Source organism: Pogona vitticeps, chromosome 3 (assembly GCF_051106095.1).
Source record: "Pogona vitticeps strain Pit_001003342236 chromosome 3, PviZW2.1, whole genome shotgun sequence".
NCBI lineage: Eukaryota > Metazoa > Chordata > Lepidosauria > Squamata > Agamidae > Pogona > Pogona vitticeps.
The window spans coordinates 187,882,648-187,909,799 of NC_135785.1; the positions used below are offsets into that span (position 1 = coordinate 187,882,648).

At 41.5% G+C, this 27,152-nt stretch overlaps 1 long non-coding RNA gene across 3 annotated transcripts in view; it reads right to left on the minus strand.

Annotated features, from left to right (window-relative positions):
* The window catches only part of LOC140705716 (uncharacterized), a 452,706-nt gene that overhangs the window by 255,739 nt on the left and 169,815 nt on the right, over positions 1 to 27,152 (minus strand). Inside the window, exon 3 of one of the 3 annotated variants that reach the window (XR_012085189.2) lies at positions 10,139 to 10,353. The exons of the other annotated variants lie outside the window; for them this stretch is intronic. This is a non-coding gene — a long non-coding RNA (uncharacterized LOC140705716). Of the gene's footprint in view, positions 1 to 10,138; positions 10,354 to 27,152 lie in introns of those variants that run through there. 3 annotated transcript variants of the gene reach the window in all.

Genomic DNA, 27,152 nt, shown 5'->3' on the forward strand with positions numbered 1-27,152 from the left:
CCAGCCAGAAATTTTAAAAAATAATAATAAAGTTGCCTTTTTAGGAGGAACTAATTCAATAGAAGGATTCTGGGAGCTGCAGTCCAAAAGAAACTTCCTCAAATGCTGTTAAGCATACATCTGAATGTGTGATACCACACATACCAACTGCTCCTTTTAGCTTTTTGGTTTTGGCCTTCTCAGTATATATAACTGCATTAGTGCACATCGAGAGGGGCAAACAGTGCCCCATTTGGATCTCTTTGGGTGCTATTTGGTTCAAATCAACTCATGGCATCCACACATGGTTTGACATACAGAGATCCATCCTGCCCCTTTTTGCAGCTGTCCTGCTCCTTTTTGGCACAGTGCTGGGGCTGCAGGTTTTTTGGCACAAACAAACCATGCACTTCCTTACTGAATATCTTTTTATAGACTTCATTTTAATGGATGATATACAAGTATTCTCCAGAGTGGGTCCAAACATAAAAAAATCATATAATCCACAAAATGATCAAACCTTGCATACACACAGAACTTTACAAAATGTTTACTGCTCACAAGATGTGCACATTACCATGAATTCCTTAATGTGATTTTTTGTTTCCTTTTGGAACACAAGTGAAAATTGGAAATGCTGTAAGTCTTATTTATAATTGAAAGTTTGTTTTGCTTTTTAAATGTGGAATTTAATTTTTGCCTTACTCCTCACTCAGAAGGATAAAATAACTTGTAGCAAGTGATTTCTGGGATTTTCTAATGCCACAGGATTGTTGATGTATTGCAGGGTATGAAAGCACCCCATTTCCACAGGAGAGTTTATGACTGGTAAAGCAAGATTATTCCATATCATACCAACACAAAGAGCTGGGAAGCACATGTTCATACTGAACCGTAACATTTGTTTTAAGTAGTTGATGGTCCTCCCTTTCTGTGTAGAAGTATCATAAATACAAATTATTGTCTTAAAAACACTAGTACTGTTATTTCTGATTCAAACCTGCAACAATTTTCTTCTAACAAACATCCAGCCAGCCAGTCAAGAGAGAAACCATCGTGAACTCTGAAAGAAACCAACAGTGATTATTTATCGGGAGGGAAATCTGGCATCATTTCTCTTGTGACAATTTTCTATCTTGATAGCTAGTGTCTGCTGAGGGTAATGCCTCAGTGAATGTTTTTTTCTTTGTGCCAGGCACATTATGGACAAGCAGAGCGTGCCACACTGCAAGCAAATTTCCCACATGTTTTGCACCAACTGCAGTTTTTCTTATCTATAACCCTAGTGCAGAAGTAATTGAAGGGTATTTTTTTGTTTTTGTTTTGTTTTTTGCTTTCTTCTGCTGAATAATGTCAACATATGTCAGGTTTATGGTTAGAAGACCGTCTGCCAGTTTTCAGCTACTTAATGTCCAGTATTCAAGCAGGGCTCAAACAATGTTTTCACCACATGGTAAACAAGCTGTGCCCCCTTATTTCATTTTTTTTCCAGATTATGTGCTCTAGAATGTTTTTGTGAGGTCATGATAATTTGTGTGTCTATTTCATCCTAACCTAATTGAGTAAGCCTGTGCTAGCCTCTCATCTCTAGATTTTCTGCCTCTTGGCCAGCCATGGCCATCTAACCCACTCCTTCCATTTGCCAGGCATAGAAGCCGGGGAAAACACTTAGCTTTCAAGCTCTAACACAACATGGTAGAATCAGCCACATGGCAACAGTATTATGACAAAATAATCCACAATCATATCAAGTGCAAATGGAAACTAGACATATATGGTGACGTGATGGATAGCACCTGGAGGCATTCCCAGAAACTTTCACCTGTGCTCTGAGATACACTCTGAGGTATGTCAATGAGAACACTCTCTTCAAATTCTGAGCAGCTTTCATCTAGTAGCACTGGGTTTTCATCTTCAAATGATGAATCACACTCAGAGCCACTTTGAAAAAGCCATTACAGAGCTTTTTCCAAAGTAAATTTTCATTGCACCCTAAACTGCAGAACTCATAGTAGAAGAGCAACTATAACCAGGTGTGCTTTTCTTTATCCCTACTTTTACCAGTGGGATCCAGGTTCTCCCACAGTAGCATGGGATCATATTTCTTATAACCCCCCCCACACACACACACCTTATTACTCTTGATGGAGAGCCATGGATTTATTTTTCTGTAAATTCTGACCCTTTGAGAAACTTCTGACTGCAGAGCAATTGAATCCATATCTTTAGCGTTCCAAGCCAGACACTGCACTATCTTAGCATAGAATAGATTGTTTATGCAGGTGTGAGGGTTTCAGAGGAAACAGTAAGAGCTATCCTTCCATGCATGGTAGGATAACCTTGTAGGACAAGAAAGTAACTACTTTGGAGCCACCAGAAACCAGTTCTAGCTGCCTGTATGTTTATGCAGAATGTTGTGTCTAATACAGAGGTATTTGCTTGCATTGGCATCTCTGGTAAAATCGTAGAAGAAGAAGCATGTGCTGGAAACAGATAGGAACTTCTGGGGCAACGGGGTGTCATCACACAGGTAGTCCCAGATGCTGAGAAACAAGAGAGAGATCCCTAATTGAAGGTGTGTGAGATAGCAAAATATTTCATGCATTTTCTGAAAGGGTTTCCTCTCCTGTGGACCAATATTAAGAACATGAATATTCGCATCCCCAAACACTATTGCGTTCCAGCCAAGTTGGGTTGTCCAACTATCATTTGTGTATTGCTTCACTGTGCATTTGATAGGCTGCAAGGTACCAGAATCAGCAGTTGTTGCCCAGTGTAGATGCAGAAGAATAACAACAAAATTAACACACCTCTGTATCTAGAAAAGCAAAAGGATGTGCGAGAGAGGGGGAGAAGAAGAACTCATCAGAAAACAGGTTTATAAAATTATGTGTGCTTTTCTGTCTTCTTTCAGTAAAAGACTGTGGCCACCCAACTTTACCCACTGAGGTTCACTGGCAAAAGGAAGGGCTTCAGTGCAGCATAATCAACTTAATGGCACCACATTGTATGGTGGTAGACATTACTTCAAAAAATATTTGACATGTTCACTGAGTGTAGGTCTATTAAATGCTGTTAGCCATAGAAGTTAAATGGTATCTCACATTCAGACTTCTTAGGGCCAGATAATGAGGGCAAAACAACAGGGGGCAGCTATTACATTCATGCTGGAGACTTCGTGGAGACAGGGTTAATCAATAAAAGGCTTCAGAGAGGGGCCTATGTGCTTCCCCGCTTCGCTTTAACAAGAAGATCCTCTTCCTTATTAGAATCTTCAAACTCAGGGTTAAACTAGGTGATAGCTCAAAGGCTAGCTAGGAGTTTCACTAAGGACAAAGGAAAAAACTAAATTAACTATACTGTGTGTTAATTTGGAATTTCTTAAGATTTAAATTCCAAATAATGAATTGAATGCAACTTCTTCTCCCCCCCCCCTCCAAGTGAGGGAAAGTATCATACCTCTGGTGCTTGAGTTCTTCTTCTTTTGAGACCCAAATAAACAAGGCTTTGAAGAATGAAGGCAGCTATATGTTTTACTTTGTTACTAAGGCTGTGACCATATGATCAAAAACTGTGGAAGTTGTTCTAGTGTGATGAAACACGCAGCCTTCCCACCACTGACTGTACTCTCAGCTTCCTTCAACAATCCCTCTCTCACCTGAATGTCCTGCAGTCTACCCATTGACCCTTCCCTTATTAATGAATCCCAGATTCCTTTAAAAAAATGCAACTGCCTCTTGTCTTTAAACTGGTAAAAAAAATTCCATTGCTTTCTCCAATTGCTTGGTCCCGCATGAAAGAACTGTATCTTGTCACTGTTTCCTTCCTCCTGGAGTTGTAATGGGCAGAAAAACAACTTATTAATAAAGCTAAGGTACTCTGTGCTTGTGGGGACATGGTGGCACTGTGGGCTAAACCGCAGAAGCCTGTGCTGCAAAGTCAGAAGACCAGCAGTCGTAAGATCAAATCCACGCGACGGAGTGAGCTCCCATCGCTTTGTCCCAGCTCCTCACCAACCTAGCAGTTCAAAAGCATGCAAATGCGAGTAGCTAAATAGGTACCACCTCGGTGGGAAGGTAAAACGGCGTTCCCTAGTCACGCTGGCCACGTGGCAACGGAAACTGTCTTCAGACAAGCGCTGGCTCTACAGCTTGAAAACGGGATGAGCACCGCCCCCTAGAGTCGGACACGACTGGACTAAAAATGTCAAGGGGAACCTTTACTTTTACTCTGTGCTTGAGAAGTATGGGCAAGCAATGTCTCCCTTTTTCCTCTTCTCCTTTCCCCAAGCAAATATAAAATCAATTTAGTTTTCACAGCTTGCTCTTTGTCTGCCACTGCAATGTCCACACATAAATTAAACTCTCCTTTCCAGATTTTCTATAAGCTCTTATTTTGCAAGTTTCATATGCTTGGTGGGTTCAAGCCCTCCACTTTAGTACTCTTTTCCCCTTCATTTTTTCCCCATTTCCCAGTTTGTTGCATATTTTCCATTTAGAATTCAATTACTGAGGGCTCCATGTTTCTCTAATGATTCTACATAAGATTTGCTTTCAAACAAACTTTATTTAAGTTATTAGAGTTGTTTGTGGTTCTGGTCATTATCTCCCAAGCCCTGGGAATGTGTGGTTGTTTTCAGAGGCACATCTCATTCAGAATGTATTCAGTGTCACTTTCATACAAGCAGTTTTCAACATCCGTGGGCTGGGAGGGATTTGGGCTCAGCACAGCTTCATCTAGGCATCAGTTGGCCCCTGGCCATCTTGGCTAGTTAAAATCATAGTCTAGGTCTATAGAGTGCTGCCTAGTTTTAGTTCCAAAGAAGAAGCTCCAGATTATAATTACTCAGGTTAGAAGTGTTACTTTTTTGGACTACAGCTTAGTAGTGGTCATGATGCCTAGGGAATTCTGGGAGTTCTAACTTTAAAAAGTAACTTTTCTGAATTCTCCATCATATGGGTCAATCATGTCTTGCTGGAAAAAGAAAATCAATCCCATGCAATTTATCATTTTGACTATAAACTTTGATACATTCCTCTTATTAATCCTTGAGTTCTTATCTCCATTACAAAATCTATCAATCATATGTTGCCAACCATTAAACTCTTCTTCATTTATCTTTATCAATAGCATCATAAATAAAAACTTTATCTTGGGTAGTGTCTTCATTTTGGATATTGTGATTCTGCCTAATTCCTTAAATTTAATTTAATTTTTACTGCTAGTTTCAATATTTTAAAATCCTCCTCTTTCAATCTTTTCAAATTAGTAAGGATATTTATACCTAAATACTTAATTGTATTTTGAATATTGACATCCATTTTTTCTGTATTTTCTCTTACCTCTTTCTTATAATTAAACATAACCATTCCTGATTTAGCCCAATTTATCTGAACCCAGTTATCTCTCCAAATTCTTTTGGATGTAGTTTTGCCCTCTCCATAACTTTTTAAAGGTTTTAAATTGCTAATAAACTAATTTTAACTCTATCTTTAGTATTATTACCTAGAATGTCTTTATCTTCTCTAATAACATTCACTAATAGTTCTAGAACTAAACAATACTAGAGAAAGCATGTGTGCTCATCTAGTACATAGACCTAGAGATATTTGTTCTGTTATCCCATCTTTTACTAGTACTGTTGTGGTATTCTCTGAGTATAATTGTTCCATTAATCTTTAACACGTTTAGTAAAACCCAGTACCTTTATTATCATTTTCAATGCTGCTTATTCCACACAATCAAAATGCCTTAAAATATCTAGTGAAATCACGCCTCTTTTACATTTTGTTTAGATATTCTATTTATTACTTTTAGCACTCTCCTCTGCAGATTTGCCATTGGCCATTCTGGCAGAAAACCACTTTGATATTCTTTATTGTATTTAGTAATAAAAGTTTTCACTCTCTTTGCTGATATTGCCATAAATATCTTAGCATCTTGATTTATTAGAGAAATAGGTCTATAAGCTTCAGGGCCAATAAGGTTTTCATTCATTTTAAAAATTAATATAATTATCAGTGACTTCCAGGATAATGGAATCTTTCCTCTCTCCATTATTTTATTGAAAATAGATAGTGATTTAGGTACCAACATTTTTCTAATTTTTTAATAATACTCCACATCCAACCCATCCATCCAATTCCTGATGACTACCCTACTTTTAATGTATTAATTATTTATTCTATTTCTTCTTTTATTGGCTGCTTATTGAATTCTTCTTCTTAGAAGGCGAGACCATGTTCCAAGAACCCAAATGTCTGCCAACTCTGCTACCAGTTGTTTACTTTCAGTATTCTTGCCTCTCTTCTTGGGCAATGAAGAGAGTGAAGAAGAAGCAAAACAGGCCTGTTTTTTCTGTATCCTAAGATCCTTCACCTTTTCACCAGAACCTCATCATCAGCTGTCATACATTGAAGGCTGTGTCTGGCCACATGATTTGTTCCTTCAAGGACTGGAAGGAAAAGATGATGGTCTGTAGACTCGATGAGTCTTAGCAAGCTGTCTCTTGTGCCCTGGGTCTTTGTACCAGGCAGACAGCACCCCCTCCCCAAGTTATTCCATTGGGTCTACAAACTGTCCCCCTTAGGAAGGAGTCACCTACAATCATCACACATATATTCCTCCTGTGGGAAGTGACTGGAATCCTCCCATTCACAAAATCCTTGTGGATACTGTACTTCCATGGTCTGTGCTTTTTGCTGTCCTTGTTCCAGTTCAGATACACTGTCCGTGGGCAGGGCTGATGTTGATTCTGTAACACCTAAGACCAGTGTGCTTCCTAGTAGCTCTGCTTCTCTGTATCAAGTGCTTGCCTCCTGCATGTACTATTCGTGCTTCTTCCAGACAATTCTCCCCTCCCCAGGAGAATGCTCAGCATCATTTTCTCTGATAAAGCTGAGGTGTAAATAGGTGGTGCTTAAGCTGTTGTATTGTCCCTTCTGCTGAGGCAACCAATTAGCACCTGTTGCAGGTATATGTTTCTATGTTCTCTCACAGGAAGTCAAACATGCCACAGATGATGCCAGTCAATATAAAAGCTCCTTAACTTCCCCTCAGACCTGCCTGCTGAACATTCAGTACTCACCTTGTTCACAGGCTCCTGTTTTGGACCTCGTGGGATATCTGAGAGCAGCTTATAGACCTGGTAGCTTCTGCCTTCTTCCCCAATCCAAGACAGTGAGTCACTTCCCCTTAGCACTCACCTCCTCTCAGCTGTAGCCCATTCCCTCCTCCTTCTGTGTTTGGAGCAGAACACCCCTCCCCCCAAATAAACAGAGCCACAAATATATACTTTCAAACATCTCAAATGAACAAACAGCCTCAAGCTAATACACTCAACCGCATCCAATCTCAGAAAAACACACCTGGATACTAATCCAGCTCATGAACACATAGGGACTCTGAATGTACCTATAGACCTGGCTGCTAGATCTGTAGCACTGGTAATGTTTGAGATGTTTCTTTTTCTTTTGTGAGCTGCTGTGAATCTGTCTGGTTGGAGAAAAATGAGCTACAACCTTTAAAAATAAATTGTAATAGATAAACCATTGTGCTTGATATAAAAATCTATTTTAGTATACTCTTTGGTCAAATTCTAATTCATTTCTTAAAGCAGTGGGCAAAGAGACTTTAATATATCTTTTTGTTGAGTAAGACATATAGATAAGTACTTGTTTCCATATTCTTTATTATAGGTAATAGAATCCATATTTTTCCTGCAATCAAGGATCACCACTTTCTCTTGGTATTCCATGCAGCAGGAAATGGGAGGAAGTTGTGATGGCTTTGAAATAAGATTTGCCTCTCTTAGACCAGCATGTATTAGCATGCTGCAGATGCCAGCTACAGCCTGCTCACAAACACTGCTGTTATTTCTTCCTGCTTATTGTAGTTCCTGGATAATACAGATCCCCAGGCTGGTAAGAATAAGAACCCTGTGATTTAACTGGAATTACTATTTAAAATATCGACTCCATAGTGAAAGACTGAGTGAGGAGAACAGAAAGAACTGTACACATATAAAATAACCCTTTTAAAGCTGTCAGTGATTTTTACCCAAGCATGTTGAGAAACTGCCTTTTTCCAGTTTCCCAGGACATTTGTCCAATCCAAATCTACACACATTTGCTTCAACATTTGTAAAGAACTACAGTATTTTTATGTGACACATCAGAACTTCTGTCTGCAATAGGAAATCTTGTAGTGAGGTCCCACTCCCTACACATGTGCTAACAGGCTCTCTTCAGATACTGAAAACAGACCTAGAGCCTCCCACATATGTCCCCCGAATTTCTGAAAGAAAAACCACAAGCCAGCTTGGAAGACAATGAAGGAAGTCAACAAATAACAACAAGAAAACAAACAAGAATTTTGATAGTGTATATATACACACACACAGCCCAAGAGTACCCAGTAGTAATGTAGTAGTAAATATTGAACTGGAATTTAAAAACTACAGCACCTGTTCTGATGCATATCACCTAATCAGTAGTAACCATTCTAATATCCACTTGCAACAGTTTTTTTTTTTGCAAAGCTAAGTGAAGACCAACATAATTTGCATGATAACTCATGACAACAATACTGTTGCTAAAAAATGGATTCCCCTCCTATCTACTATGAGGACTGCAGCTAAACTCAGAGATAATTGGAAAGACAGATGGTGTTAGCATGTGATGTCACCACTTTTAATCAAAAAGTTGCAGTGTTCTAACCCTACAACCTGCGGGTCAAATACACTACTCGTTCTTAGAGTCCCAGCTTAAAACATGTACAGAGCTCGGCTCAAGCATGAGCAGGGTTAAATTTCACATAGCACCTTTGGGGGGTGGGAGTGGGGAGTCAAAACCCTGGCATCCAATATGAAAGTTGTCATAAAACAAGGTGTGTTTTGTTATTCCCTCTAGGGTCTTTGCTTCTTAAATATCATTTCAAATTTTAATCTATTGAACCAAGAGAGCCTTATACTGTTTTCCTTATACTTTCTATTTTACAAACACAAAAGAAAGAATGAACATCACTTTATTTTTGGTGCTGAAGGGCAAACTGCACATTTGGGAAAATATTAAGAATTAGTTGACAATAAATCTGAATGTACATGCCTCTTGCCCACCTACTCTTTCTGACTGCTTTCAGGCAACTGAGTGATAGTTTAGGAAGTTTTCCCTTCGGTGCAGGTCCACAGCAGAAGAATGAAAAGTAAGAAGAAAAAAACAAATGTTTGAGAACAATCTTCAAAGCACATTTATAAACAGAAGAAAGAAGTGTTCTGGGAAATAACAAACACAAACAGAGCATTTTGACACCTGAACTCATAGTAAATCTATGAGGATTGTCAGATTACAGGATTAGAGGGAAACACTATAAAAATAACTGGTGTGCATTTGGTTTCCGTTCCCTAGCTATAGAACTTTGCTCTTATTCCTGTTAAATTTCCTTCTTTTTTCCAGCCCAGTGTTCAAGTCTATTTGAATTTTGTGATCTTTTCGAATTTTGTTCTTTTCTTCCAAGGTATTAGTTATTCCATCCAATTTTGTGTCATCTTCAGATTTGATAAGTATTCCCTGCTCTTTCGGTTTGCTTAATTTGCTTTTTCTAATGGCAACTGTTTCACCAGCACTTTTGGAGAAGGAAATATGTGGATGTGGACAATGCCAACAAGATCCTGTGTCCATTGGGCAGGTCATCCTGGCTCAGGGAGAGAACATAAAATATTCATCAGCCTGGAGTGACTCAAGACTGGGGCCAGGCATAGTAAGGCAGAACCAGTTCAGTTTTTGGGATCCATACACAGAACTTGCTTCACATTTACTTCCACAAACAGAGAACTGGCTTTTCAGATTATTTGTGCCCGGAGTATGTTATGGCTGGCCAACTCAACCAGGCTTCCTAAGCACCTCTGGAAGATGGGTTAGAGCTATCCCTTCTGTAGGGTTCACAGCTAAAACTTATATTAATGCTTTTTCAGGAAAACTGCAGCCTCTCTTAGTTTGACATATTTATATCTTTATTCATATCCTGCTTTCTTCACTCATAAATATTACACTCAGTAATGTGTATCGAGAAGAAATGTAATGAAGAAATCACCAGGAGACGTTGCAGCAGGCCACATGTTAGAGATTTGGAGTTTTTTTGGCTTGGCTTGGCTTTGCTTTGCTTGGTGGGATAGTTTCACATGCTGTAAATGGAGGGTTTTATTACTGTAATTTCAGTCTCATGTTCCATGAAACATCTCTCTTACTGCTTACTTTCATTTAGCCATTAAAGATTTCCTTGGGGGAATCAGTATCCGTGGGATCTGGAGGTGCTTTCAGATATCAGCAATGAGCTTTCTTCTTTATATTATACATTTCTAAATTCCACATTATCCATCTGTAAAGTAAGAGACAACTTAAGTCAGATGTAGAGCTCTGATATCTTCTGAATTCTCTGTTGACACATTACTTAAAATGTGAGAACTGTATCAGGCACCTAAGTCATTGATGCTTTCTTTTTGCCCTTTAACAAGATATGAAAAAGTACTTCCAAATCCTTTCTAATGCATCAGCTACATGTTCCCCTCAGAGTCCTGGAACTCAACTGCATGAGGTTTCTTGTCAAACTGCAGTGCTGCTTTACAGGTAACTATGTCATAGAATCACAGAGCTGGAAGAGACCACTGAGGCCATCCAGTCCAAACCCCCGCCATGCGAGAACATCCATCGAAGTACTCACAACAGATGGCCATCCAGCCCCTGCTTTAAAAACCTCCAAAGAAGGAGACTCCACACCCTTCGAGGCAGCCTATTCCACTGCTGGACAGCTATGACCATCAGGAAGTTCTTCCTAATGTTCAGATGGAATCTCTTTTCCTGTAGTTTGAAACCATTGCTCTGTGTCCTAGTTTCTGGAACCCTGGAAAACAAACCTGTCCCCACTTCAGCATGACGTCCTTTCAAATATTTAAACATGGCTGTCATGTCTCCTCCCAACCTTCTTTTTGTAAGGCTAAATATTCCCAACTCCCGAAGCCGCTCCTCATAGGACATTGCTTCCAGACCTTTAACCATTTTAGTCGCCCTCCTCTGGAAACGTTCCAGGTTGTCAACATCTTTTTTTGAATTGAACTGCCCAGAACTGGACACAATACTCCAGGTGAGGTCTGACCAAAGCAGTGTTCTGGAATAATCATATGGCAACTGGTATCTTCAGCAGGTGAACATATATTCCATCCTTCTAGATGTGACAGTCACAATTTATTAGAAATACAGTATCACTAATAATAATTATGTGCTGTTAAATCAATTCTGACATGGTGATCCTTTTCAAGGCTTTCTATGTAGAAAATACTCAGAAGTGGTTCATCATTCCCTTCTTCTGGGGCCACCCTGGGACCATGTAGCTTGCCCAAGGCCGCACAGGCTGACTCTTCAGAGATACACAGTGGAAATCAAACTCCCAACCTCTGGCTACACAGCCAGACACCAAACGCAGTGAGCTATCCAGCCACCCACTACAGAGTTAAACAGAGTATTATTTGTTTTCATCTTGAAATACAGCTCTTCCAACATGAAATCAAATAGCCCCATTTTCTTTGTATTTGGGAAAGATTCTTCAATCTATGGTTTCAGTTTTAAAACAATTGCCATTTTCTTTTTTAAAATGAATACATGCAACATTGTAATGTATAATTTTATTCTTATTACTTAATATTTACAAGAGTATTCCTTTGTTATTTGCCATCAAGTCAAATCCAATGTATAGTTACCCTAATACGGTTTTCAATGTATGTGAGATATTTCAGGAGTGGTTTCACCACTGCTATCACCTCAGTGAGTTTGTATACCAACTGGACTTTCAGACCCAGGTCTCTTGAGTCGTAGGCTGTCATTCTATCCACTATACCACACCGGCTCTCATGGTAATAGTACTAAGTGTACCGCTATTTGCTACTTTTTAAATTGTTTTTTCCAGCAAGAAATTTAAACCTACAATTTATACTGTTCTGGGATACAAGGAATTATGGTGATCCAAAGAAGCTAGCAGTGTCCAAAGGCCACTGTTTATATTATAGCCATTCAGATCATTTAGATTCCAGCTCCCCAAAGTGATTTGTTAAATTATTAACTTCTTATGATTGCAAGGGCCACCATTTTATTAATAAACAAAAAATAGAGATTATCCATTAATATCAGAATGTGCAGCCTGCATCCCATAGCCTATTTGTGATCCCCAAGTCTCCAAATGCAGCCTCTCTTGGAACTCTGCTTGCCTCCAAATAGCAGCAGCAGCAACAACAACAACAGATACCATCCTGTACGTAAAGGTTAAAGATCTGACAGAAAGGGAATGCATCAAAAGACTGTGAAAAATCTTATAATCAAAACTGAATGGTGGAAATACAATCAAAGCTATAAATACATGGGAAGTTCAAGTAATTAGATACTGAGCTGGAATAATAGATTGGATCCAAAATGAATTAGAAGAATTGGAAGGAAAACCATGGAAAAAAATGAACATGCATCACACACTACATCCGAAAAATGATGTGGACAGATTATATTTACCATGAAAATTTTGAGGATGTGGATTACTGCAAATACAGCATGTAAGAAAGGAGGGGGGGAAAGAAGTCTAAATGATTATATTAGTACAAGCAGAGAAAAATTACTTAAGGCAATTAATTAGGGGAATATTTTGAAAACAACAGAAACAAAAGCTCTATATCAGAAATGACAATTTGAAAATAAATGAAACAGATGGAAAAATAAATCACTACATGGACAACATCTTAAAAATATTGATGGAAGGTATGACAATAATTCAACAGGGATGGCTAAAACTAGGTTCACCAAGAAAGAAACTGAAGGTTTGATTTTGCAGCACAAAAACAAGCAGTCCAAACTAATGCAATGAAAGCTAAGAATCAAGGAATTAGTGCTAACAGCAAATGTTGACTCTGCCAAGAAAAAGATAAAACTGTAACACCTCATCTGTAAATGTCTAAAGATTGCACAAAGAGATTGCAAAATTAGACATGATAGAGTGGCAAAATTAGTGCACTGGTAATTATGCAAACAAATATAACTTGCCAGCCTCCAAAAGCCCATAGGAACATCAGGTAGATAAGTGCCAGAAAAGGACAAAGTCCAGATATAGTGGGATTTCTGGTGTGTTATGTTGAAGATAGATACCTTGGACATAACATACCAGACATAGTAATAATAGAATGAAAAAATGTCTGGATCATTAACATTGTAATTCCAGGGGATGCCAGAGTTGAAGCTAAAGAACTGGAAAAATTAACAAAGTACAGAGATCTGGCAATCGAAACATCTCACTTGTGGATTAAACATACCTCAGTGGTCCCCATCATTATTGGGGCTTTGGGAACAATATCATGAAATTTCTCACAGTATTATAAGCAGTTGCAGATTCCAGAAATAACATCATCAGAGCTACAAAAAATGGCAATATTAGGAACAGCATATATACTATGTCGATATCTAAGAAATACTTAGGGTGAGTGCGTGCGGGGGCGTGGGGCGGGAGGTCTGTCTCAGCGGCCCAGTCCGGCTCAGGCCAAGGAATGGCAGCGGGCCCCAGACCGGGGTTTGGGGACCTCTGTTTTAAGATACTTATTTTTCACTATTACGGAGAGAGAGGAACCATACAGAGGCATTAGTAGTTTTCAAAGAGGTAGCAGTCTGTGAAAGCATTTCAGACAAGAAACAAAAGAAAACAGAAGCTAAAACATTAAAAATATAGACAAATCGTAGTGGCATTTTAAAGACTTTTTTTTAATGTGAACTTTCGTGGACACAGAATACATAAACTACTTGTAACAGGGAAGTAAAATGAAACATGACAGAGAAATGAACAGAAAAAGCAAAACCAAAGTAACAGCAAAAGGCAAACAAGGAAGCTGACAGCATGGAACTATACGGGAATGTTAATGAGATCAATATAAAAAGAAACAAAGAGCCTCTGGAATGGAACAATTAAATGCAAGTCAAGAGGAGGCTGAGGTGTGACCATGGCAGCTGAGGTTTTGGCAGATCTTAAAATCAATAGCTCCTATCACTGATCCGACTGTCACTGCTGAGCATAACAGGAGTGAAAATGAGAACACTGTTGGGGAACTTAATTTGCTTGACACGGCGTTGGGAAACATACAAGCAATCCAAAGGTTGTAGAACCTCTATGCCCACCAGTACTAGCCAGGATAGCCAATTGCATATGATTATGGGACCTGTAGTCCAACAATATCTGGAAAGCCACACTTTCCCTATTGTTGTGTTCTCACTAAGGTATCCTCCCTTGGATAAAGAGGTACTTCTCCTTCCTCCACAATCCTAGAATTCAGGGCGATCAACAAAAACTGAATGGTTCAGCTCTGTTGTTTCTAAATGTGATTTTAGTCTTGATTATATTGACAGTCTGACATTATGCTTGTTTAATTCTTTTTAAAACATTGGTATACTTAGTGTTTTTAGCTTTTAAATATTGTCTTTTAATTGTTGTAAGCTGCTTTGGGTCCTTTTAAGGAGTAAAGTGGCGTAAAAATATCATAAATAATAAATAAATTATTGCTCTTGCTTCAGGACAGACAAAAGAGACAGTATGGTTTTGTGTATCAGCCATGGTGACCACTAGGTAGGAGAGCTCTCCTGCTTTCCTGACCTGCTTGTGAGCTTCCCGTTGGCAATTGGTTGCCCACTGTGCGACAGATCGCCCAACCAAGGCCTTTGGGCCTCTTATATGTTTTTAATATAAGTGATAATCTCCAAGAACCCATGTCAGTGGCCCAAGAGGAACTCTTGCGAGGGTCTGCCACACACGTCCTCACGCAGGATGTTGACAACTTTTCTTGAGAGACAGAGGCATGTAAGCAATGTTATGCCTGGGTCTTGCTCAGAACCCTGTAGACAAACATTGAGCTTTGCAGCCTCTTTTCAAATGTCTGAGGTTTGTAGTACAACAATGAAAAACATAATGGATGTGTTTTGACAATGGCTAGCAAGCCAGACTGGAGCCCCCCTCTGCTAGGTTGTGCATTGTAAAAACAGTGAAGACACACAATGGTTTCCACGATAAAGCCAAGGAGAGAAAGAAAAGGGATAAACAAGGGAGCAGGACAATGAAAACATGGAAGGGTTGTTTTCTCAGCAAGTCAGCCTTTGAATTCATGTTGGTGACCACTGTGTTGTCAGGCTGCACATAGCATGAAACTGATGTTGCTCATTCATGTGACATATTCAGAAAATCTATATACTTATCTAACTGGTTCCTTCAAGGAGTTCATGGCAGCATATAAGGCAATTAGCTTATTTAGTCCTTGTAATTACCCTGTTAAAGTAGGCTATGCTGAAACAGGGCAAATTAATTATCACGTTTTGAGGGGCAGGAAATATCCATGTTAATTTGTTGCGGCAAAAACAGTTCTTGTTTGTTGTTAAATACAAGCAAGTTTTATTTTGCATAACCTTTTCTGGACTTTAGCCAACATGTTGTACCCAGTGAAGTGGAATGCTATTGTTTTTGACTGTTCCAAGGTTTATTTCATGGCTGCACAAAAAGTGAGATCTTCCCTGATCACTACACCATGAGGCAGGAGGAGGCCTGTGGTCCTCCAGATGTTTCTGGAATGTGGTTATTATCAACACTCACCTTTTGTACTTGTTGTGTTGATGTGAGATGCAGTTCAACAATATCTGGAAGAGTATAAGTTGCCCACCTATGCTATTATGACAATGTCAACAACAAAATTGTTCCTTTGCTCCCAAGCTGTACGTATGGCTGAAATAAAGAAAGCTTGAGGTAATCACACATTGTTTTTTTGCATCAGAGGGCAAAATGAATTTTGTTCTTTTACTGAATTTCTCCCCCTGAGATCAGAATTCTTAAATTCCAAGTGTATTTCTTTGGCACCAAAATCAAAATGGATCCTACAAGTCTGAAATCTGCCCACTACTGCTCTAACAGCGGACAGCTATTTAAAATATTGCACTGGCTTTTGAATCAATGCAACCCTTTTAAAAGGCCCTCTGCTTTATGAATGTGAGAACCTGACTCCTTTTTTTTCATCAGTTACTCATATCTCACCTACACACAAAGTAATTGTCATAACTGAGATTTGGTTTGGTTTTTAGGCAAGTTTCCTAGATGCATTTACTGGGGCTTCACAAGAATCTTTGGCAAGAAATAATCACCTGACTCAACATTTCTGTTTAAGATTTCTGCAATGCAAAATCTATTTCCATGTAGATATTATTAATATCACATCCCCTCTTCCTGAATGACTATTTGCTATTCCATGAAAAGACTATTCCCGTGGCCTCCTCCTTAATACTGAAATGTATGCATCACCTTGTGTTTGGCACATTGATGGTTTCAGATTCAAAAGTGAGAGCAGTAGCCACAGCTGCCAAGCAACCACTACCAAAGTCGGGTGCTGCTGCTAACAATGGTCAGCAAAGAGAAGGAAGGTTTTTCATGCATGGAAAAAGGAAAGGAAGACCTTCATTCTCTGATGCCAAAAAGTCCAGAAACTGAACTCTTATGTCAAAACCAGAAACCCTACATGCCTGTACTCAAATGAGGAAGCAGTTTTCAAATATGTATGACTGATCACCTGGGTGAATCAACCATTACAATTTAGTGACTCCAAGTGGAAGTTTGACCACAATGCCTGATGATAAGTCTAAACTTGAATAGATGATTTATTCTGGGCAAGCAATAAATATCCAGATAACTAGTTGAAAAACCATCATGGAAATTGCTGTATTTTTGGATGAAATGTGATTAAGGGATGAAAAAAAGGAGACAGGTTCTGGGATTTTCTCTTGCTTGGTGTCTGTTTATGAATGGCAGTGAACAGAAGGGGTCTCGCAGACTATCATGACTGCTGACATTGGTGTCATTAATATTCAGACTGGCCTTTGCTATGTAAAGTTTGGCATTCTGTTTCCTGCTGGCAATCTGGGCACAATATTGCAAGGTAATGCTGAACTATTTTCTGGTGTTTTGAAAAGAGGAAACAGAGGCAATATCCCAATTTATAACATTTGTTTTTGTTTTTTGGCACATTTAAGTTTCCTGGCTTCTTAAAACAGAAATTTAACAATACACAATGCAGTTTCAATTTGACTCATGATATTTACCAAGGTCAATGAATCACGAATTACAAATTTACTTTTTTCCCTAACAAATCAATGTATCATTCTGTCAATTCAGTTTTTTATTTTAAAGCCCTATAAAATAGCCTCCCAGTCACACAGAGACACTACAGGGAAGCTTCCCTTGTCTCTCCTCTACAAGTGCTGCAAATTTGGAGAAGATTGGGTGTCCGACATCCAATTTATACACCACAAAGTGGGTCCACTACCAAGGAAAGTGTCCTTTAGCAGCTGGCTTGAGAAAGCCCAATCTTCACCAAACATGGAGAGATTGTAGAGAAGAGTCAGTAGAAGTTTCTCTGTGATTTTGGTGTCTCTAAGTGCCTGGGGAAAATTTTCCTGGAGATCCCTCGTTATGAATTTATAACTCATCTAAAACCCAGTGTTCACCAAACCTGGAAGGATTGTAGTGGAGATTGTAGAGAAAGAAGCCTCCCTGCAATGTTGGTGTTTCTATGTGCCTGGGGAGCTGATTTATAGCCAAATGAACAAATCAAAAATTGCTAAAAGAATCATTGAGTCACATTCATCCGGGACATTGATTCATCCAAATAATAATCAATGAATTTGCAATTTTTGAAGAAATTTGATTATTCATTTTTAAAATTCATCCCCATCTCTACTGCCAGACTACTAAGAAGAAGGCCCTACCCAGTTCAGATACATTTGTTTCTATGTAGTCCTAATATATTCCGTTGTCCAGAAGTATGCCCAACTCAAAGAAACCTATTGTTGAGTTCATAGGTACAGAGCTACTGCTAAGTTGTCTCTTGGGAATAAGCCCTCTTAAAATGAATAGGGCTCACTTTAAATTACACCCAGCACTAGCTCACTCTTCCTAAATACCTGAGAAGGCACAAAAGTCAGGGGAAATAATTGCTTCACATTCCTGTGGCCACAAAACACTCTAGAGAAGTTCTCTCTCTATACCTTGGGCTCTTCTCTCTGTCTCTGTTTCTCCCTCCCTCCCTCTTTCTATGTGATTCCAGTCTCTCTTTCTACTTCACTTCTCCCTTTCTCTCTCTTCCCCTCTCCCTCTCTGTTTCTCCCCTCTCTGTCTTTTCCCTCCCCTCCCCATGGATCCTCTGTGTGTGTGTGTGTGTGTGTGTGTGTGTGTGTGTGTGTGTTCTTGTGGTAAAACCTAATCTACCATTTTGCTCATAAGGGAACCTCATTCTCTTCAATAGGTAAAGGTAAAGGTTCCCCTTGACAGTTTTTGTCCAGTCGTGTCCAACTCTAGGGGGCGGCGCTCATCCCGCTCTTCAAGCCATAGAGCCAGCGTTTGTCCGAAGACAATCTTTCCGTGGTCACATGGCCAGGGTGATTTAGACACGGAACGCTGTTTACCTTCCCACTGAGATGGTACCTATTTATCTACTCGCATTTGCATGCTTTCGAACCGCTAGGTTGGCGGGAGCTGGGACAAGCAACGGGCGCTCACTCCGTCGCGTGGATTCGATCTTACGACTGCTTGGTCTTCTGACCCTGCAGCACAGGCTTCTGCGGTTTAACCCACAGCGCCACCACGTCCCCATTCACTTCAATGAGACTCATTAATTTCCAGAAGTACTCACAACATGTTTGAGCAATTGCTATATAATACTTCAATAAACGTATACATCCAGAGTTTAAGACTTCCCCATGTAAAATCAGCATCTTATATCCAACAGATCAACTTCAGATAATTTAATATATATAGCAGGAGTTAATTCTTTTTCAGGAAGCAGTAGTAACTAATGAATTCATTAGGAACTGGGGGGGAGTAGCAAAATGATGTTGTAACAGTGGATAAAAAGAATAACAGAAATTAGAACTGTGTTTCCTTCCTTTTACTCATAGCAGTGTCTGAGGGTGCAACTACATGATCAAGTTTTTCAAGCCTGGATTGTACTAGATCATGTTAAACAGAGTTGCTTTCTGGTACAGTATGTCGTTTAGGGTAATCCACATGCAAGGATGGGGTGGTTTGAATGGAGGAAACAACACCACACCTCAGGTAATTCTGTTTGGTCCTTCCTTTAAAGATAAAGGGAAAAGAAAGAAATGGGGGAGTGGGAGAAAGCTTTAAGTGGCATGGCTCTTTATTGGCTTGCCAAGCAAGCAATTCAGCATTGCCTAACAAGGACTAAAAAATGAAGAAGAAAAATTGTATTTTCTCCTCCATAGGGGATCAGGAAGAAACTTTCCATTTTTCAATTTCCCCAAACCTTGAAGTGGCTTCAACAAAGTGACAGCTTAAGCCACCTGCTTTGGTTCAATTCCAACAATCGCACATGCTGGAAGAAAAATAAAATGGAGCAATGCTGTCCATGCCAAAAAAAACAATTAGCCCCTGACAGGGACTCAAAAAGGTATGGGTAGGCACGAATCAGGAATGGGCTGATTTGTGATTGCCCCAACATCATGTGTTTGCCAGCAAAAAGAGAAAACCAATTTGTCCCCAAAACAAACCAAACTAGAGGACAAATCCCTGTCTGATCACACCATGACTTGCCTAAATAATGGTGCTCAGTTCTTCACACTGTCTTAGGTCAGTGAAGAATTAAGAGAAGACAGTTTGTGCTCTTAACAACAGCAAGCTTAGAAATAAACATGTGATAATATTCTTCAGTGTAAGCATAGAAGGAAATATGAATGTTCTGAAAAAATGTGGCAAAGTCAGCACCAGACCACATGCAAAATGCAGGTTGATCACAGAGGCTGAGGAAGAAATAGTGGAAGCTTTATAAGACAAATGCTCCGAATAGGAAGCCTTTAGTAGACGCCTTTATTTAAGAAAACAGTTTTGAAGTCAATTCAGTTTCTAAGCTTAAAAAGATGCAGTACACATATGTGAAGCAGCAGAACTGGCTGAAAAACAAACCTATATTTCAAAATATAGCAGAATGGTTCAAATTACTACACAGTTTAATCAGCATTATTCAAAATGGCATAAGACAGAGGCAACATACAAAATTGCTAGAATATTATAAAGACAAAATGAGACAAACTTCATGGGGTTGGGTAGATGATTTGAAGAAAGAGGAAGATAAAGTGAATAGTTAATTATCCAGAAGTCAAAATGCATGCTTCTTTTAGATCTTGCTGGCATAAGTACAACAGTGAGAATAAATTCCTATCATGTTTATTCTGGCACAGCCTGCTTGGATCATATCTCACCAGTACCAAAAAGTGGGCTGGTTGTCCATTTCTAAGATCAGTTTAGAGTATTGCTAAGTAATTTTAATGCCTTGAATGGCTTTGGGGGCAAAATATCAATGTCTGAGAGTCCAAGGATGAGATGCATTTCATCATGCCATCTGTCTCAGATCATGGGCTTGTTGGTATCTGAAGTAGCACCTTCTCCTATGCAGTTCTGGCTACCTTCTGACAATCATCTGCTGAGTTCTTCTATCTGTTTCAATCTTATTTGAGTTTAAATGGTTGATAACCAAAGAGGGTGCTTTGCCCTTCCATTTGCCCCTTCTACAGAATACTCTCTCCATCCAAGAATACCTACCTTGGGTTCACACTGCCTTGTTTTGAATACTGGAAACATGTGCACCATGTTATTGTCTTCTCTATGATTCCAGAAACAAGAGGTTGGTGGAGTTACTGTGGAGAAATTGGTCTCTGCCAAGTTTGTTTAGGACTGTGTGAGGTCAGCAGAAATAAGACTCTTGAGCTAGTTAAAGCATCACCTTAAGGCAGCGGTTACTAACCTTGGATCCCCATGTGTTCTTGGAGTACAACTCCCAGAAATCCCAGTCAGCACACCTAGTGGTGAAGGCTTCTGGGAGTTTTAGTCCAAGAACATCTGGGGATCCAAGGTTGAGAACCACTGCCTTAGGGCAACAACACAGCTGCACCAGTTGGGCTATCAAGATGGAGGATTTGTTTGCTATATGTATCTGACTCTGTACTTTTGCTATGGGTTCCCTATCCCACCGCCCACATGATATTGACATTTGCCCCCATTTTTTGTGACTTTTAATAGTCCCCGCCCCACCCCAAATTGGCAAAGCATGATTCATTTTGTCTTGGTTTGTCCTGGAGGCAGAAATTTTGGCTGTGGCACTTCTCATTTCATTTCTACAACCAGAGCAGCTCCAGCTGATGTGCCCAGCATGCAAAGAGATCATGGGTTCTGTAGTTTTGTCATTCAAAATACTGGACCAAGAACAGATTGCATCCTACTTGTAAATAAAGATGACAGCAGTTCAGGGGCAGCAAAACAGTTGCACAGTCAGTCTCTCTGTGTGTGGGGGGGGGGCATAACTCAAGGCGGCAGTCATAGATGCTGTGCCTATACGAAAATGAATGAGCACGGAGGCCTTGGGAAATGATTGCCCAAAATTGATACCTAGTAAGGGGAGAACCATTGCTGAGTCAAAACAAAACCCCACCGGATTCCCCTCTCAACTGAATAAACTCGGTGAGGGCTTTGACTAGGCAGAGCTCTTTTTCAGAGCAGGGCCCTAGCCTTATAATTTGACCCTTTTCAAACTGTTCAGTTTTTGATCGGTGGCGATGCAACAAGACTTTGAAGACCAGCAGGTCCTTCATCAGCAATGCTGCACGTGAATTAACTAATTTTGATGCTCTCACCAACTCACCAATCTGACCCCCCCCAAAAAAATGAGCATAGTGTAGCTGCCTTAAATAATCTCGCTTTGAATTGGTTGGGGCAGACAGCTTTCCAAGCTTGGCCCAACTGAACAAGTATCCTGGGGGACATAGGTGTGCACGCGTCTTTGTCCTTAGACCAACCCTCAATCAGCTTTTTAACCCTGAAGTCGCCGACCAGATCGGGGTAACCATGATCCTTAGTATAAAATGTCAGGGCAGACATCTTCCCCTGAATGGTGTGTGGAACCAAACCTTTAAAATGCGTGTGAACCACAAATTGTTGCAAGTGGTCTACTGTTAGAGGCTGCCCATGCCTTCAGTTGCATAATGAAAAAATCTTCACATGCTGCTGCATAGCTGTGCCTGGTACTTGGAGCAATTGCTAAGCTTATGACCCTGTTGGCTCCAATCCTCCAAGGCTCCATACTTGTTGGGGCAATATCTCTGGACGAAGTTGAGCCTTCTGGGCCAATGCCCTGGTCGAGCTGTTAACGGGACAGGGTGTCAGCCAGCTCATTCTCAACACCAGGTACATGATAAGCCTGGAACACATATTGTACTCCAGGCCACGTAGTGTAAAGGCTCTCATGAGTCTCATGACCCTCTGTGAGTTAGATGCGAGGGTACGCACTACATGAACCACCGCCGTATTTTCACCAAAAAGTGACTGAGGAGTTGGCCCAAACATTGGTCCAAGTCATAGGGCTGCCAGAATCGGGAAGAATTACAGAAGTGTGAGATCACAGATGACTTCGGAGTCACTCCATGTCTCGGGCAACAAACTGGCACACTAACAGCCCCTAAAGTAAATGCCATATCCTAACAATCCAGCAGTGTCAGAGTGACTTGGAAGTCTGCTCACAAGTGGAGTTCATCTCTCCAAAGTGAAATCCCCTTGAATCCATCCCAGAAACACAATCATGTGTGCATGTGATTTTTCATATCCGCTGATAATTTTCTTCTGTGATGTGGCCTCTTTAAACCACTCATGGCTCTGCAAAGCCTTCACAGAAAAGCGCTGCCCTATATGCAAAACTGATGTGGCCAACCACCTCTTGCAGGTCTTTCAGAGTGACCCTGCTGCGTTGTAATAAGCTTCTGATTCAGATCCACAAACCAACTACTTTACAAGCCAGCAATGTGCTGGATAGCTGAACTGTAACCAATTCAATCCCAAAAGGTCAGAACCAAAGAAGGGCCCTCAGTCTTCTCATCAGCCAAGGGAACACTCACCTCCCTTGTGAGAATTTGAAAGGTTATCATGAGGAAATCACATTGCACTGATCCAAGCTCTCCCAAGGGAAAAATATGTAAATTTGGAAATGGAGGCTCCCCAACACTACCGGCCACCTTCCTTTTGGCTACCTCCTTCTGAGTCTTCCATTTCACTACCTCTGCCATACTCACAACTGACTTTAAATTGTTTGCTGAAGTCACATATCTATTACCATGAACAGGGATTCCAAATCCGATTGTAAAGCTGATTTAGTAAATAAATAACAGATTCATGATCCGGGTAAAGCTGCAACCAGACCGCCAGTACCACCACTTTAATTGGATTGGGGCCCCTTTGTAGAGGTGGCTGGACCCACTGCAGGCCTCTTTGGCCCACCTCGATCTTTGCCTTCACCTGCTCCGGGGCATCCTCGTAAGCAGGATATGGAACATGAGTGCCTCCGCATAAGGAACACACATGTTGGAACTTGCATGGCTTAAGGTTGCAGAGAGCTTTCGCATTGATATCCCAGCAAACCAGGCAAGGTTGAAACCCCTTGGCACCCTGAAACACGGATGGAATTTAGATTAGCTGCTCTCTGAACTAAGTGGATCCTATTGAAGGGCTCGCCTGCCATGGGACGAGGGGTATATAAGATCAATGCATTGTAGAAAGGGTGAAGACACGGTCTGGGTATACTTTTAGTGCCAGCGTAAATTAAAAAACCCGGCAGCCAGTTGGCCCAAAACCCATCAGACCTCTTCCTCCTAAATTGTTCCTTGTCTCTATCCTCATCCTTGCTGCCTTTCTTCTCCTCAGTCTTTCTATTTAGCACCTCGAATACATCTACGTAGTTACTTCACCATATTTATTTATTTATTTGTTTGTTTGTTTGTTTGTTTGTTTGTTTGTTTAACTTATATGCCGCCCACATTACCCGAAGGTCTCTGGGTGGCTTACAGCATTTAAAATACAATAAAAAGGCAAAATAAAAGGGCAAAATAATTAAAATGCAATTAAAATATATATTCTAAAAATCGCCATCAGACCCACAGCTGATATTATTTCAGTTAAAAGCCTTCTGGAACAGGAAGGTTTTGAGCTGGCGCTGAAATGTCATCAGCGTCGGCGCTAGATGAATCTCAGTCGGGAGGGCATTCCATAGTCTGGGGGAAGCTGCCGAAAAGGCCCTTTCTCTACAAGCCACCCCTCTTATCTCCTTAAGGGACAGCTCGTTCAAAAGGGCCCGGGTAGGTTCATATGGAAGGAGGCGGTCCTTCAGGTATCCAGGGCCCAAGCCGTTTAGGGCTTTATATGTCAAAACAAGCACTTTGAATTGGGCCCGGACAGCAACTGGTAACTAGTGTAAATTATACAGAATCGGCTTGATATGCTCTCTGGCGGCCCCACCACTCACCAGCCGCGCAGCTTGATTCTGAACCAGTTGCAGTCGCCAGACCGTCTTCAAAGGCAGCCCCACGTAGAGCGCATTGCAATAATCAATACGAGATGTTACCAGTGCATGTGTAACTGTCATGAGACTCCACTCGTCCAGGTAGGGCCGTAGCTGGTATAATTTCTGCAGCTGAAGGAAGGCACCCCTGGCCACCGAGTCCACCTGGGCTTCCAGTGTTAGACTGGGGTCCAGGAGCACCTCCAAGCTGTGGACCCTGTCCCTTAGGGGGAGTGTAACCCCATTCAGGGCAGGGAAATGGCCTTCCAACCTGTCCGCTGAAGCACCTACTAACAGCACTTCCCTCTTGTCTGGATTGAGTTTCAATTTATTAACCCTCATCCAGTCCATTATCAGGTCTAGACACAAGTTCAGCACAGAAATTGCTTCACCTGGATTGGTGGAAAATGAGAGATAGAGCTGAGTATCGTCAGCATATTGCTGACTTCTCAGCCCAAACCTCCTGATGACCTCTCCCAGCGGTTTCATGTAGATGTTAAAACAGCATGGGGGACAGTATTGAGCCCTGAGGAACCCCATGACATAAATGCCATGGGGCAGAGCAACTGTCCCCCAGCACCACCCTCTGGACACGGTCAGCCAGGAAGGAGGGGAACCACTGTACAACAGTGCCCCCAACTCCCAACCCAGCCAGCCTATCCAGAAGAACACCATGGCCGATGGTGTCGAAAGCCGCTGAGAGGTCCAGGAGTATCAACAGGGTCACACTCCCCCTGTCTCTCTCCCTGCAAAGGTCATCATACAGGGCGACGAAGGCAGTCTCCGTACCAAAACCAGGCCTGAAACCCGACTGAAATGGATCCAGAAAATCCATTTCATCCAGCAGTGCCTGGAGTTGTCCAGCCACAACCCACTCCAACACTTTGCCCAAATAAGAGAGGTTCGCTACTGGTCAGTAGTTAACCCCTGCCTTGGATCCAGGTTAGGCTTTTTAAGGAGTGGACGAATTACTGCCTCTTTCAAGGTGGTAGGAACCACTCCCTCTCTCAAAGAGGCGTTCACGGCCTCCTGGACCCAGGTGCAAACCCCCTGGCTGATCTTTCAATTAGCCAGGATGGGCAAGGGTCGAGCGGAGTGGTGGTAGAATGGACAGATCCAAGTACCCTGTCCACATTCTCAGGACTCAACAATTGAAACTCACCCATTAATACTTGACCTAAGCATGGTACACTGGACACATCCTCTGATTCTGCAGTAACTGTGGAGTCCAACCCACTGTGAATCTGAGCAAATTTTCTCTCAAAATGGATGACAAACTCATCACAGTTTGCTGATGAGCAGTCCGGGACCTCCACCGGATTTCCTGGCTGAAGAAGATCCTGGACCACCCGAAATAGCTCTGCTGGACCACATTCTGAGGAAGCGATATGGCTGGAAAAATATTGCCGTTTCACCAGCCGTATTGCCACGAAATAGGCCCGATAATGGGTTCTAAGTTGTGTTCGATCGGACTCCCAGCGGGATTTCCTCCACCTGCGCTCCAGCCGTCTCCCCTCTCGCTTCATTGCCCACAGTTCAGAAGTATACCAGGGAGCTGTCTGGGCTCTGCGTGCAGGGAGAGGGCACTTAGGTGCAATCGTGTCAACTGCCCGGGTCATCTCCCTATTCCATAGGGTGATCTGAGCTTCGACAGGAACTCCGACCATATCAGATGGATAATCCCCCAGAGCATTCAGGAATCCATCTGGATCCATTAGTCTCCGAGGGCGGATCATCTTAATGGATCCCCCACCCTTTCAGAGGGGAGAAGAAGCTAATAGACTAAACTTGATCAGGAAGTGGTCTGACCATCACAATGGGGTCACAACCAGCCCTTCCACATCCAGGCCACCATCTTCCAGTCCCGTTGAGAAAACCAGGTCCAAGGTATGGCCCTTCTCATGTGTCAGGCTGATGACACATTGAGACAGCCCCATGGTTGTCATGGCGGCCATGAAGTCCTGAGCCATCCCAGTCAAGGCAGCCTCAGCATAAATGTTGAGGTCCCCCAGCACCAACAGCCTGGGAGTCCTCAACACCAGGTCCGAGACTACCTCCGTCAGCTCAGGCAGGGAGACTGTTGGTATGCAGCAGGGTGGGCAGTACACCAACAGAATCCCTAATCTGTCTCGCAAGCCCAACACACAATACAGGCCCTCAAGACCTCCTCTCAAAGGGACAGGAAGCCTGGTCAAGGAGATATGGGCTAGTAGAAGGTGGTCCTCTAAATGTAAAGGCTGGCCACCACAAGGCAACACACTTCTGCAACAGAGTTTTACCCTGTGTTTGGGATTACAGGGTAGGTGAACTGCTGAGAAACCTCAGCAAAACCAGGCTTCTGACAGGGTGATAACCACTGGGGTACGGAGCCATCCCACGCACCGAAGCCAGAGGAGGCCCCACCAAGTAGCAGGGCTAAGCCCAAAACTGTTAGGTAGCACACTAAGGACTGGCAGGAAACTTCCTGGTGGAGTAACCATCCCCCCAGGCCATGTGGAACTCTCCAGATGTTGCTGGGCTGAAGTTCCTCATCTTCTTTTCCATTGGTTAGGCTAGTGAGGACTGGTAGGAGGAGTTGTCCTGAAACATTTCAAAGGCCATTTTGCCCATTATCATTTTAAATAAATACATACTCAAGAGTAAACTCTACTGTGTTCAGTGAGACGTATTCCCTTTTGAGAGGGTATATTATTGGAACTTGAGGTGCCAAGAAATCTACATCTCTCTACATAAAATA